The 14,842-nt window shown below is 45.6% G+C and overlaps 1 non-coding gene across 1 annotated transcript; it reads left to right on the top strand.

Moving 5' to 3' along the window:
* The first annotated feature begins 14,392 nt into the window (after window positions 1-14,392).
* On the top strand, window positions 14,393-14,476 carry trnal-cag (transfer RNA leucine (anticodon CAG)). Its single transcript has one exon. It is a non-coding gene; the product is annotated as a tRNA-Leu (tRNA).
* Window positions 14,477-14,842: the final 366 nt, after the last annotated feature.

Genomic DNA, 14,842 nt, shown 5'->3' with positions numbered 1-14,842 from the left:
CTTTCCTGTGCTTATCAATGATACAGTTATCTCAGCAAGGGACAAAGCAATCACTTCCTTAGCTTCCCATAGACTTTGAGGGTAGACTTGATTAGGTCCCGGGGATTTATCCACCTCCTTCTTTGTCGTATGGACGTTTTATAAGATATTTCATTATTTCCCCATGTTCTATATCTCCCATATCCTTCTCCACAGTAAACACTGATGTAAAATTCTCACTTAATATCTCCTCTATCTCCTGCGGATCCACACATCGGTGGCCTTGCTTATCTCTAAGGAAACCCATTCTCTCACCAGTTACCCTTTTGTCCTTAAAATATTTGTAATATTTGTGGAAACCCTTTGAATACTCCACAACCCTACTTTCCAAAGCTGTCTCATGTCTCCTTTTTGCTCTTCTGAATTCCCACTTACATACACTCCTACTGCCTTTATACTCTGCTCAGAAACCACTTGATTCTACTGTCTATACCTGACATACGCTTCCTTCTTATTCTTGACCAAAACCTCAATTTCTCTCGTCATCCAGCACTTCCTACACCTACCAGCCTTGCCTTTCACACAAACAGGAACATATTGTAACTGGACTCTTGTCATCTCATTATTGAAGGCTACACATTCTCCAGCCGCCCCTTTACCCTCGAACATCCTCCCCCACAAAAAAATTGAAAGTTATTGCCTAATACTGTCAAAATTGGCCTTCTTCCAATTCAAAACTTACACTTTTAGATCCGGCCTATCCTTTTCCATCACTGCTTTAGACCTCATAGAATATGGTCACTGACACCAAAATGCTCCCCTGCTGACACCTCAGTCACCTGCCCTGCCTTATTTCCCAAGAGTAGGTCAAGTTTTGCAACTTCTCTTGAACGTACACCCACATACTGAATCAGATTTTTTTTGTATGGGCTTAACCAATTACTCTGCATCCAAGCCCTTAGCGCGATGACAGCCCCAGTCTGTGTTTGGAACGTTAAAACCCCCTTCCATAATCAACTATTATTCTTGAAGATAACAGATGTTCTTACAACTTTGTTTCTCACTTTCCCACTGACTGTTTGGGGGTCTATACTTCAGTTGCAGGTAGGTAATTATCCCTTTCATATCTGTCAGTTCCATCCACATAACTTCCCTGAATGTCCTCTCTGGCAAATCCTCCCTAACTACAGCTGTAATGATATCCTTGATCAAAAATGTCACTCGCCCTTTTCTCTTGTCTCTCCCCCCACCCCACTCTGATCCTTCCTGTAGCATCTCTACCTTGGAATATTAAGCTACCATTCCTGTCCATCTCTGAGCCACATGTCTCCAATTGCTATGTTCTCCCAGTCTCATTTTCCGAACCATGCTCCGAGTTCATCTGCCTTACCTGTTAGGCCTTTTTCATTGAAATAATCTACTTTGTTCATGCCTGCCCTGTCTGTTTGACTTATTGTTTGCCCAACTGTACCAGCCTCAGACTGATCTCCTTCTTCTCTATCTCTCTGGTTCCCAAAACCATTCTGCCCATGACTGGTTTAAATCTTCCTGAGCATCTCGAGCAAATCTCCCTGGCAGTACATTAGCCCCTTTCAAATTCCGGTGCAATCCATGCTTCTTTTACAGGTCACTTTTACTCCAGAAGGTATTCCAATGATCCAAAAATGTGAACTCTTTTCCCCTGCACAAGTTCCTCAGGCACGTATTCATCTGCTCTTTCTTCCTATTCCTCCCCTCACCAGCTCGTAGCACTGGAAGTGTTCGAGATATTTCTACACTTGAGGATCTAATTATTAAAATCCTGCCCAAATTCCTATATTATCTCCCCAGAATCCTGTCCATTTCTGTTCCTATGTATTTAATTCTTATGTGTGAAATGACCCACTGCTAATCCCTCTCACCTGTGAGAATATTCTGCACCCTCTCCAAGATATGCATGATTTTGGGACCAGGGAGGCAACACACCATTCTGATGTCTCACTGTCAGCTGCAGAAATGTCTGTCTGTGCCTCCAATTACAGAGGCCCCATCACATTCAGTGGCCTGGAAACTAGTGTCACATTATAGGCAGTCGTTGTACCAGGAACCTAGCTGTCAGTGCTGCAAGATAGTGATAGCCACAGGAGACTCCTGCACTGCCTGTCTCTGCCTCACTTTCCTGGAGGTCACCCAACTAACTGTCTGCATCTTTGGTTTATGCCCCTCCCTGCAGCTACTACACACCATATCCCCTCACTCCTGCAAATTCCTCATTGCCTCTCAGTGCCACTTCAGCCTGTCCATGCGATCCGATAGGTTTAAGAACCAAGCACACTGTCTGCAGACATGAACATCAGTAACATTGAAACGCTTCCCAATCTCCCACATCTGACAAGAAGAATACGTTACTCGATGGAAGGCCATTTTTGCATCTTAACGATGTACAGACCCAGAAAACAACAGTCTTTCTGCTTTGAAAAAAAAAAACTGCTGCAGGCTGGTTTAGTATGTAAATTTTCATATTTTTTAAAATTTAAACAAGTGACAGATCTCTATAACAATATTTTTAAAAGGAACTCTACTCACTGTTGATTAGCAAAAGTAAAACAGTAAATTTACACTTTAAAAAGCCCACATAGTTGCTCCTGTGCTATTACTTGCCACCCACAGTTTTCTCCATGTCAGATGCAAATTTCATTGTTTGTTTATTTTTGTCAGAATGATCTCTGGTCCCCAGCAATACATGAAAGCAGGCAGCAAAGGCGGGAGCTGTGCAGGTTACTGCTGGGTCAGACAGTAGTGCAGGATTCTCTCTCAGATTGAATCACTTTCCATGCAGTCACTCTTCAGCTTTATACAGTTGCCGGGTTAGGAGGGAACTTGGAAATTCGGGAGCAGATTTTCAGCAGCAATTGAAGACAATGGCTTTGATTTGCTAACGTTAAAATGGAGGATATTCCTGGCCTGGGGTAATGGAAAGGGAGGGCGTTGATGCAGATCTGGTTATTGTCAGTGGGTGTGGGAAAACTAACAGTGCTTTTAGAGGATTCCATCAGTGGCAGCATGTTGATGAGAAATTGGAAAATCTAAGGATATATCCTTGGGGACAGCAGGTACAAGTAGAGCAAAGGATGTTTGCAGATAGATCAGTTGTCTGTGAAGATGGTCGGGGACAGGGTTATTTCTGAGGAAGTTGCTGAAAGTGAATATAAAGGAGTGAGGGATAAAACAAGAATAGAATGACAGGATTATTATAATACCAGTGACCATGGGGCAGTTGGATTATTGTCAGTTTAGCTGGAAATATTTGGGAGACATGTCCATGTATCGAAAATCTGACAAGCGAGAGCCAGAGAATGCTGGCTGGCAACAACAAAGTCTTGGTTTTGTTTCTGGCTGTGCCCGAAACACCCAGCCTCCCATTTATCAGCCGAATGTGCTTAGCAACTGCATCACATTCCTCCCCTCTCTAGCTCGTGGCACTGGGAGTATTCGAGATATTTCTACACTTGAGAATCTAATAGATGTGCACACAATCGGTAGGATGTTCAGTTCAGTGTTTCTTTGCCTTCTATGTTAAACGTTCATGGCTGTAAATTGTCTGGATCAAAATTTATCCATTTCCCAAAAATCACAGTTGAAAGACTGAATGGCTGCAAAGTTGAACACTACAGGGGCTTCACTATTTCGAATTGCAATATTTCAAATATACATTAGTTACCATGTTCACCGAGAATGTAAGATGGCCATGTTCAGATCCAACGAAAGTGATTCTTTTCCAATGAAGAGAGGAAAAGGTGATAGAAAATACAGAAAGGCCATGCAATAATTCCAGAATGGAAAGGATTTTCTGACCAGAATTGACTGGGATTTTCGTCCGTCAACCCTCAACAACGATATTTGCAGATGAAATCAAACGCAAGAGGCGATTGCAAGCAGCAAACTTGAAGGTAACCATGTGAGTGGATAACTGATGGGTTGGGAATCCACTGGGTTCGCTCATGTGTAGGTTTGAATCCTACAATCTGTAGTACTGCTGTTTTCATAAAACAAGTGCTCGCAAGTTGCTAATGACACAAACACATTGCAATTTCTCGTGGTATTTTTGAGGAAGCTTGCAAACTGCAGGATCCCCTTAACCAGGCAGTGATATTGTTTTGCTGTCATTTGTTACATTTTCATTTCAATTCCCCCAGCATGTGAGAGGCTCACGGTTAGAAACAACAAATCTGTTTTGTTTCAACAAAGCGAGGAAAATGCAAGACACAAGCCTTCAGGTCATGAAACAATTCACAAATGGGTATAATTTTCATCCCGCAAACAACTGAGGTATCCATCTGCATCCTCACAACTGCGATATTCGCCAACAAAATCCAATGCAAGAGACCATGCTCGCTGAATCACGTATTTGTGGCCGAGTGATTAAAGTGATGGATTTTAAAGCCCTTGGGGAAACCCCCCCGCGCCCCCCCCCCCCCCCCCCGGTGCAGGTTGTAATCCTACCGAATCCAATCTGCTCTGCTGTCGCTTTGCTGAAGCACAGGTCTGTCCTGTTAATGGCTAAAGCAAACCCACTTTCATTTTCTCAGTGCCGTTCGAGGAAGTTTGCTGCCTTTAATACTGCCAGGTTCGTAAGTGTTCCCTGTGATTTCTGGCTGTTTCTCAAACCCGAGGGATTTTAAACCTCAGTGTCTGTGTTCTTCTGCGTGCCTCAATGAGTGCCACTTGTCTGAACTGCTGAACACTTTGTTACTGTCCAAAACTACCCATGTAGATCAGTTTTCTGGCTTTGCATTATAATTGAGCTCAGAAATAAAAGAAAGCTGGTTTACAAAACATCAAAGGACATTTTCCTCTTTCTGCCTACCATGTTTGCCAAGAGCACAAGACGGCCACGTTTCGAAACAACCAAGCATATTCTTTCCTAATAAAAAGAGGAAAGAGTAACAGAGAATGCAGAAAGGCCATACAATATTTCCGGAATGGTAAGGATTTTATTCCATGAATAGACTGGGATTTTTATCCACCAACGGTCAACAGCGATATTTGGAATGAAATCCAATGTAAGAGGTGACTGCGAGCAGCAAACTTGCTGCAATCTGTGGTGATGCTGCTTTCAAGAAGTGTTCCCAATGGGCCAATGGCACAAACACACTCGCAATTTCTCATCCGAGATCGTACCAACTGCCAATGTCAGAGAAAACACAGTGTGGAGCTGGAGGAGCATAGCACGCCAGGCTGCATCAGAGGTGCAGGTAATGTATGTCAGTGTCAGTGTGTGGGTGGAGGGGGACTGGTTGGGCCTGTGGTAGAGGAAGAAGCGGAGGGCTTTTAGACCAATCATGTGGGGAATGTAAGTGTACAGGGATTGGACGTCCATGGGTAGGATGAAATGATGAGGGCCAGGGAACAGGAAGTGTTGGAGGAGGTGGAGGGCATGGGTGGTGTCCCAGACATACGTGGGGAGCACCTGGACAGTAGACGAGAGCTAGGTAAACTCAAGCTAGACTACAGCTCCTGACACCCACCTTCCCACAAGAATGTGATCCTGTACTCCCAGTTCTACCACCTCCACCGCATCTGCTCCCAAGACGAGGCATTCCACTGCCTAACATCCCAGATGCCCACTTATTTCAAGGACTGAAACTTTGCCCCTTCAGTGGTCGAAAATGCTCTTGACTGCATCTCTTGCGTTTCCTGCATGTCTGCCCTCACATCCCCTACCCTGAACAATAACAAAGACAGAATCCCCCTTGTCCTCACATATCACCTCAATAACTTCAGCATCCAATGTATCATTCTCCACCAAATCTGCCACCTGCAAACCAACCACACAACCAAAGATATATGTCCCTCTGCAACCCTGTCTGCCTTTTGCAGGGACCACGCTCTCCACAACTCCCTCATCCGCTCCACACTCCCACCAGCCTCAACAAACCCGGCACCTTTCCCTGCACCCACAGAAAGTGCTACACCTGCCCCTACACCTCCCCCTCACCCACATCCAAGGAACCAAAAAACCCTTTCAGATTAGACAGAGACTCACCTGCACATATGTCAATGTGGTCTATTGCATCCGCTGATCCCAATGTAGCCTCTTCTACATTGATGAGGCCATGGGGAGTCTCAAGACCACTTTATTTAGCACATGCTCTCTGTTCGCGATAAGCAACAACACTTTTCAGTCGCAAACCATTTTGACTCCCCCTCCCACACCCTGGATGACATGTCCACCACGGGCCCCCTCTAGTTTCACAACTTTGCCACCCAGAAACTGGAGGAGCAGCATGTCACATTCTGCGTTAGTAGCTTACAACCCAATGGTCTCAAAATGGGCTGAAACAGTTTCAAAATCTCCCCACCCCCAGCCTCATCCCATGACCAACCCTCCCTCTCGTCCCTGCCTCCTTGACCTGACACAACCTGTCCATCTTCTCTCCCACCTATCTGCCCCTCCCACCTCACTGACCAATCCCCACCACTGCCCACCTGCTCTCACCTATCACCATCCCACCTGCCTTCCCCAGCCTCACCCCTCCCCGCTCTATTTATTTCCCAGCTCCCTTCCCCCTCATCTGTTTCTGAAGAAGGGTCAACCTTCCTGCTCCTCTGATGCTGCCTGGCCTGCTGTGCTTCCCCAGCTCCTCACTGTGTTATTTATGGCTACCAAGACCTGGTTTATAAAGCCCCAGGTGTGTCACTCAAACCCCTCTGTCCTTCCAAATCCCAGTGCATCCAGCATGTTCCCAGCTCTCACTACCTGCAATATCCCCCCCAACCCCGCCCCCCCCGCTCTCTGCCCTGCCACCTGGTACAGAGTAAACCAAGAGGCTTCCTTGTGAGATTAAAGGGGAAAGCGGGGTGGAAGGAGGTGTGAGAGAAAGCAGCAACTCAAAATTTCAGTCTAACGACTCCTGTCTGACCCTCCGCACCCCCCTCACACATTCACTCTGTGTCTCTCACACTCATTCATGCATGAGCACACACTCACACACACGCACACACACATACATACACACACACACACACGCACACACACAAATTGGCCGCAGACCTGATATACATAGAGAGATAAACCAGCTACATCACCCTTTTATTCACTCAGAGATAATAAGAACTGTTGATGCTGGGGTCAGAAATAACACGGAGTGGAGCTGGAGGAGCACAACATGTCAGGCAGCATCAGAGGATTTGTCCCACTTTCTCATTGAAACTTCACCAGAAAAAGCTGGGATTTATCTGATTGACAGAAACTGTGTTAAACTCAGGGCAGAGTCAATTAATGCACAAATTTTGTATCTGTGGGCTGTATTTCTGTCTGGCTGTGTGTTTGTGTGTATGTGCCAGATGTTTCTTACGTGTGTGTATATTTCTGTGCATCTGTCTATGTGTCAGTGAGTCTGCATGCATGCATTTGTCTGTGTGTCTATGTGTGTCAGTATGTGTGCATTTGTATGTTTCTATGTGCATAGTTGGGTCAGTGTGACTGTCTGTGTGTTTGTTAGTTTGTCTGTGTGTGTGTGCCATTGAGTCTGTATGCGTGTGGATCAGTGTATCTGCATGTGACTATCTTTCTATATGTGTATGTGTGTGCCTCTGGATATTTGTCTCTGTGTATCTGCAAGCTTGTGTTGCCGTGTGTTTGTCTGTGTGTGCCACTATCTGTCTACATGTACATGTCTCTCTGTGTATGTGTGTGTCAGTGTGCCTGTGTGTGTCTATGCCAGCATGGCTGTTTGTGTACGTGTTTCTGTGGGTCTGTATGTGTGTGTTTCTGTTTATCAGGGTGTGTGTCAGTATCTGCTTTTATGTCTGTCTCTCTATGTGTATGTCTCTGTGTCTATGTATATATGTGTGTGTATCAGTGTATCTGTATGTGTCTCTGTCTCCGTGTGTATGCATGTGTATCACTTTGTCACTCTTTGATTGAGTGAGTGAGTGTGTGTGCGTGTGTGTGTGTGTTTGTGTGTGTGTGTGTTTGTGTGTGTTAGTTTATACGGATTTGTGTATTCCTATATTTGTGTGCGTCTCAGTGCAGCAGGCTCTCTGTTGTTTTGGGATGTATCATTTGAAAATGGGGCTAGCCACCATCCCACAGTCTCTCAGTCTGTACCTCTTGTGTTTAAAGTGATACAACGGTCATGTTGATGTGTGTGCATATGTGTGTCTCTGCGTGTTTGTGTCTGTATGCCTATCTTTATCTTCGGTGGGACTTAGTGGAGGGAAGTTTAAGTGAATGAATGAATGAAGTAATTAAAAAGTGATGAATCAAAGTCTCACCCTCCCTCTCGTGTTTAAAGTGATACAATATCACCCTCTGGCGGACGCCTCTACACAAGTGGCAGAATTTTTTTTGGAGAAAGCAACGGAGCCTGTGAATCCTGTTGCAGAGATAGTAGGAACTGGTGATGCCGGAGAATCTGAGATAACACGATGTGAAGCCGATGAACGCAGCAGGTCAAGCAGCACCAGCGGAGAGGGAAAACTTGACATTTCGGGTCAGGACACTTCTTCAGAAATGGGGGAGGGGAAATTGATTCTGAAATAAATAGGGGGACGGGGGAGCAGGTAGAAGATGGATACAAGAGGTTGCAGTGGGAGAGGGATGAACTGAGTTTTTTTTTCGAGGGACGAGGGTAACATCTTTAAGGAAGGCATCCTAGTTTGCAGTTGTTTCGTGCTTTAAACACTGTCTTTGTACACACAGAGCAGTCTTGGCCGATCGATGTTGCCCCTTAAATGTGAGCAGAAGGAGAGATGAACAAGCCCACTGCTGGTCTCATACCCTTCACTTGTAAATACTTTTCTCAATTAGGATCTGAAAGAGTAGATTACAAAACAATACAAATTGCCGAAAGTGCAATAAAATTAACCATGTCTTCTTACAAAACGGCTCACGTAAACGTGTCTGGATACAGTTGCAGAAGAGACTCCATTTAATGTGTATAATGTCAGGAAAACTGTCCAAAGTCAAAACATTTCCACATTTGCCGAGGGAACACATACATTTCTGAACATGAGCATGTTTTACTCTGAGGAGCTTCAGCATAATTAGCATCCTCTCCACACCAGCACAGCGTGAATCGGTGTGTGTGTGTGTGCGCGCGTCTGTTGACGCTGCCGTGAGCTGCTCTCTCTCTCTTTGACTGAACCCGTGATGGTTTTCACGCGCCACCTTCTCTTCTGCAGTAGCGTGCGGCGGCCAGCAGAGGGAACCAATGCATTACTTTGAACAAAAGGGAGCAATTGAGACGGAGCAGTAAACTTCTACTTTCTCTCTCCAACTGGTTCCATCCCTTTCTCCCTCTGTGTATCAGCGTTTGTATGTGTGCGTATGTGTGTCAGTGTCTGTATGCAGATGTTTGTCTCAGTGTAGGTCTCTGTGTCTGTGTGCTTCTGTCTCAATGTGTGTCTGTAATGGCTGTGTGTTTGTGCCTGTGGCTCTTTTCAGTGGGCTATCTGTTGTTTTGGGGGTGAATCCATTGAAACGGGGTTACCTCCCTTCCACGCTTTTTCTCTGTCTCTCCCTCTTGAGTCTCAAATTATTACAATGGTCATGTTGACATGTGTCTGCATATGTGTTTGTAGCTGTGTTTTTTTTTCCTGGTTGCAATCGGACTCACTGGGGATCCAGGTTCAAATCCTGCCACAGCAGATGGTCACATCTGAATTGGAGAAGATACCTCGAATTAAGAATCTAATGATGACTATGTTGAGGTTGGATGGCTCGCCGAGCTGCTTTGTTGTTCTGCAGACGTTTCGCTACCGTGCTTGGTAACATCCTCAGTGCAGCTTCTGATGAAGCGTCGGTGTGTTTTCCCAACTGGTTTTTAAACTCTTGGGTCTGTTCCGATGGATTGCCTCACTTCCGGGTTTCCTCTGTAGTGGAATGTATATGGGATTGAGTTCAATGTGTTTGTTAATAGCCTGCTTCGTGCAGTGCCATGCTTCCAGGAATTCTTGTGTTTGTCTCTGCCTAGCCTGCCGCAGGATCTGAGAACATAGAACATAGAACAGTACAGCACAGAACAGGCCCTTCAGCCCACAATGTTGTGCCGACCATTGATCCTCATGTATGCACCCTCAAATTTCTGTGACCATATACATGTCCAGCAGTCTCTTAAATGACCCCAATGACCTTGCTTCCACAACTGCTGCTGGCAACGCATTCCATGCTCTCACAACTCTCTGCGTAAAGAACCTGCCTCTGACATCCCCTCTATACTTTCCACCAACCAGCTTAAAACTATGACCCCTCGTGCTAGCCATTTCTGCCCTGGGAAATAGTCTCTGGTTTTCAACTCTATCTATGCCTCTCATTATCTTGTATACCTCAATTAGGTCCCCTCTCCTCCTCCTTTTCTCCAATGAAAAGAGACCGAGCTCAGTCAACCTCTCTTCATGAGATAAGCCCTCCAGTCCAGGCAGCATCCTGGTAAACCTCCTCTGAACCCTCTCCAAAGCGTCCACATCTTTCCTATAATAGGGCGCCCAGAACTGGACGCAGTATTCCAAGTGCAGTCTAACCAAAGTTTTATAGAGCTGCAACAAGATCTCACGACTCTTAAACTCAATCCCCCTGTTAATGAAAGCCAAAACACCATATGCTTTCTTAACAACCCTGTCCACTTGGGTGGCCATTTTAAGGGATCTATGTATCTGCACACCAAGATCCCTCTGTTCCTCCACGCTGCCAAGAATCCTATCCTTAATCCTGTACTCAGCTTTCAAATTCGACCTTCCAAAATGCATCACCTCGCATTTATCCAGGTAGAACTCCATCTGCCACCTCTCAGCCCATCTCTGCATCCTGTCAATGTCCCGCTGCAGCCTACAACAGCCCTCTACACTGTCAACGACACCTCCGACCTTTGTGTCGTCTGCAAACTTGCTGACCCATCCTTCAATACCCTCATCCAAGACATTAACAAAAATTACAAACAGTAGAGGCCCAAGGACAGAGCCCTGTGGAACCCCACTCGCCACTGACTTCCAGGCAGAATATTTTCCTTCTACTACCACTCGCTGTCTTCTGTTGGCCAGCCAATTCTGTATCCAAGCAGCTAAGTTCCCCTGTATCCCATTCCTCCTGACCTTCTGAATGAGCCTACCATGGGGAACATTATCAAATGCCTTACTGAAGTCCATATACACCACATCCACAGCTCGACCCTCATCAACTTTTCTAGTCACATCCTCAAAAAACTCGATAAGGTTTGTAAGGCATGACCTACCCCTCACAAAGCCGTGTTGACTGTATTTGATCAAGCCATGCTCTTCCAGATGGTCATAAATCTTATCCCTCAGAATCCTTTCTAACACCTTGCAGACGACAGACGTGAGACTTACCGGTCTATAATTGCCGGGGATTTCCCTATTTCCTTTCTTGAAGAGAGGAATTACATTTGCCTCTCTCCAGTCCTCAGGTACGACTCCAGTGGAAAGCGAGGATGCAAAGATCTTCGCAAGTGGCGAAGCAATTGCATTTCTCGCTTCCCATAGTAGCGGAGGACAAATCTGGTCCGGGCCTGGCGACTTGTCAATCTTAATGTTTGACAAAATTTTCAGCACATCAGCTTCCTCTATCTCTATCCATTCCAGCATGCACACCTGCTCTTCAAAGGTTTCATTCACTACAAAGTTCGTTTCTTTCGTAAAGGCAGAAGCAAAAAACTCATTTAGGGCTTCCCCTACCTCCTCAGACTCCACACACAAGTTCCCTATGCTATCCCTGATCGGCCCTACTCTTTCTTTGACCATTCTCTTATTCCTCACATAAGTGTAAAATGCCTTTGTGTTTTCCCGGATTCGTTCTGCCAAGCCTTCCTCGTGCCCCCTCCTGGCTCTCCTCAGACCATTTTTGAGCTTCTTCCTTGCCTGCATGTAATCCTCTCTAGCTGAACTTGACCCTAGCTTCCTCCACCTTATGTAAGCTACCTTCTTCCTTTTCACAAGAAGCTCCACCGCTCTCGTCATCCAAGGTTCCTTTATCTTACCCCTTCTTGCCTGTCTCAGAGGGACATATTTACTCATCACTCCCAACAACTGTTCCTTAAACAGTCTCCACATGTCTATAGCTCCCTTACCATGGAACAACTGCTCCCAGTCCATGCTTCCTAACTCATGTCTAATCGCATCATAGTTTCCTCTTCCCCAATTAAATATCCTCCCATTTTTCCTAATCCTCTCCTTCTCCATAGCTATGTAGAATGTGAGGCAGTTATGGTCACTATCACCAAAATGCTCTCCCACCACAAGATCTGATACCTGCCCCGGCTCGTTTCCGAGCACCAGGTCTAGAATGGCCTCTCCCCTCGTCGGCCTGTCAACGTACTGCGTTAGGAAACCCTCCTGAACACACCTTACAAAAACAGCTCCATTCAAATCTTCTGCTCGAAGGAGGTTCCAATCAATATTAGGAAAGTTAAAGTCACCCATTACAACAACCCTACTACGTCCACACTTTTCCAAAATCTGTCGACCTATGCTTTCTTCAATCTCCCTGCTGCTACTGGGGGGCCTGTAGTAAACCCCTAACGAGGTGACTACTCCCTTGCTGTTCCTAATTTCCACCCACACTGACTCAGTAGGCAGATCTTCCTCGACAATGGAAGTTTCTGTAGCTGTGATACCCTCTCTGATTAGTAGTGCTACACCCCCTCCTCTTTTTCCCCCCTCCCTATTCTTTTTAAATGCTCTAAACTCTGGAACATCCAGCAACCATTCCTGCCCATGAGAAACCCATGTCTCTGTTATGGCCACAACATCACAGCACCAGGTACTGATCCATGCTCTAAGTTCATCACTTTTATTCCTGATACTCCTTGCGTTAAAGCAAACACACATTAACTGATCCCTTGGTTCCTTCCCAGGAAAATCCTTCCCACTAGCTGGTCTACTTCTTGCTCACCTGCATCAACTCTCACCTCCGGTATACAGCTCAGGTTCCCACCCCCCTGTCATACTAATTTAAACCCTCTGGAACTACTCGAGCAAACCTTCCACCCGGGATATTGGTCCCTTTCCAGTTCAGATGTAACCCATCCTTCTTTTACAGGTCCCACCTTCCCCAGAACACATCCCAATTATCTACATATCTGAAGCCCTCCCTCTTGGTGTTGTCCCAGTTGAAGTGGCGGTTCTCCTTGTCCATGTGGATTGAGATGAGTGAGCATTGTTCGTGTCTTTTTGTAGCCAGTTGTTCAATGATAATGGATATCCAAAGAACTGGGTCAGGAGATGCCTACAGGAACAGCATCAGAAAGATTCTACACACCCTCGACACACACATCACACTACCCTACATCAGGAACACGTCAGAACTCACCGCAAGACATCTAAGGCCACTGGGCATCAGGGTGGCACACAAACCCACATCAAACCGACGACAAGTGACCACCCGAACTAAAGACCTACTCCCCACCATGGACAGGACCAATGTCATCTACAAAATCCCCTGCAGAGACTGTGAGAAACACTACGTTGGACAAACGCGAAGGAAACTAACAACAGTAAGAGAACACCAACCCTAACCCTAACTTAATCAGTCAGCAGGATGTGAAATGCTGGTAACTCAGGCACGAGAGCTTTTCACTTCTTGAACAAAAAGCAATTGCATGCTGTGAGTATCACTGTGACATCTCTGATCATATTTTACATTCAGAAACTGCCTTTTGTGAAACTCTAAATAAGCACCTTGGAATTTTGTAAATTTTACTCACTTACTGTTCCTTGTCTCCCACTCCGGTTTCCAAATCAGCTGGCTGCCACCTGAAATTAGTTCATGTCCAGGATTGGAAAGCTGCACAGAGAAACGTTGGGGTAAGGAGAAAGGCAAGCAAGATGGCAGCTCGTAGCTGCACCGAGGCTCGAATAGCCTCCCTATGTGATTTGTCGTTCTTGAATTCTAATGCTGGCTCAGTTTTTCAGACAGAGGGTTATCTTTCAGCCACTTCCACTGCAAAACTGGTGTGTAAGTCTAAGTTTGCTGCACGGTGTGAACTGGTGCATGATCTGCTCAGCTTGGTGCATTTCCCCAGTAGCCCGGTGGTTTTCACATTATGTGTTAACGCCAGAATTGTTCAGTTTCGAACAAAGGGTGAAATCATTCACCATCGTGAAAGTCTAAATTCCAGAAATGCCGTGCGGTTCATGTTTTCTTTATCCAAGCATAACTGTATACACTTTCTCCCAGGCACTTTACATTTGTTGCCTAACTGATTCTCACAAGATGCTCTCAGCTTTCTGTTGATTTTTGATTTGATCGAGCTGTTGTCAGCATCTTGTGGGAAAATAACGTTTTAGTTAGGCACTGCCCGGCAGCTAAGAAAATGGATGAACAAGACAGAGATCCTTGAAGTCTTTCCCTGTGCCTTTGCTTTTGTTGTTTTGCAGTAACAACATCAGAAAGAATCATATTTGACCCTCCTGTATGGGTGTAGTGTGGCCGAGCGGTCTAAGGCGCTGGAATCAGGTTCCAGTCTCCTCGGAGGCGTGGGTTCGAATCCCACCGCTGCCATTATGCTTGTCGTGTTGGTCTGCTGAAGCTGGGTAGGGAAGACCTGTGTTTCAGTTGAAAGTAACAGAAGGCAAGGTTTTGTTTCTAATCAATGCACAATGCAGGTGAGCACAGAACATCTGCTCCTCATTTTCATCGCGTTACAGGATCAGTTTCATTATGGAAATGGAGAGAGCTGACAACCTTCGGTCTACCTCGCCAATATCGACCAGATATCCTAAATTAACGCAGCCCCATTTGCCAGCTTTTGGTCAATATCCCTCTAAACCCTCCCGATTCACACACACATTTGGATCCCTTGGAAATGTTGTAATTTTACCAGGCTCCAACAATTCATCTGGCAGTTTAATGCATACATGCACCACT

The sequence above is a fragment of the Stegostoma tigrinum genome, unplaced genomic scaffold (genome assembly GCF_030684315.1).
Source record: "Stegostoma tigrinum isolate sSteTig4 unplaced genomic scaffold, sSteTig4.hap1 scaffold_89, whole genome shotgun sequence".
Classification (NCBI taxonomy): domain Eukaryota; kingdom Metazoa; phylum Chordata; class Chondrichthyes; order Orectolobiformes; family Stegostomatidae; genus Stegostoma; species Stegostoma tigrinum.
Note: the sequence above shows the minus strand (reverse complement) of the source record. Positions and strands in the feature narration are given on the sequence as shown.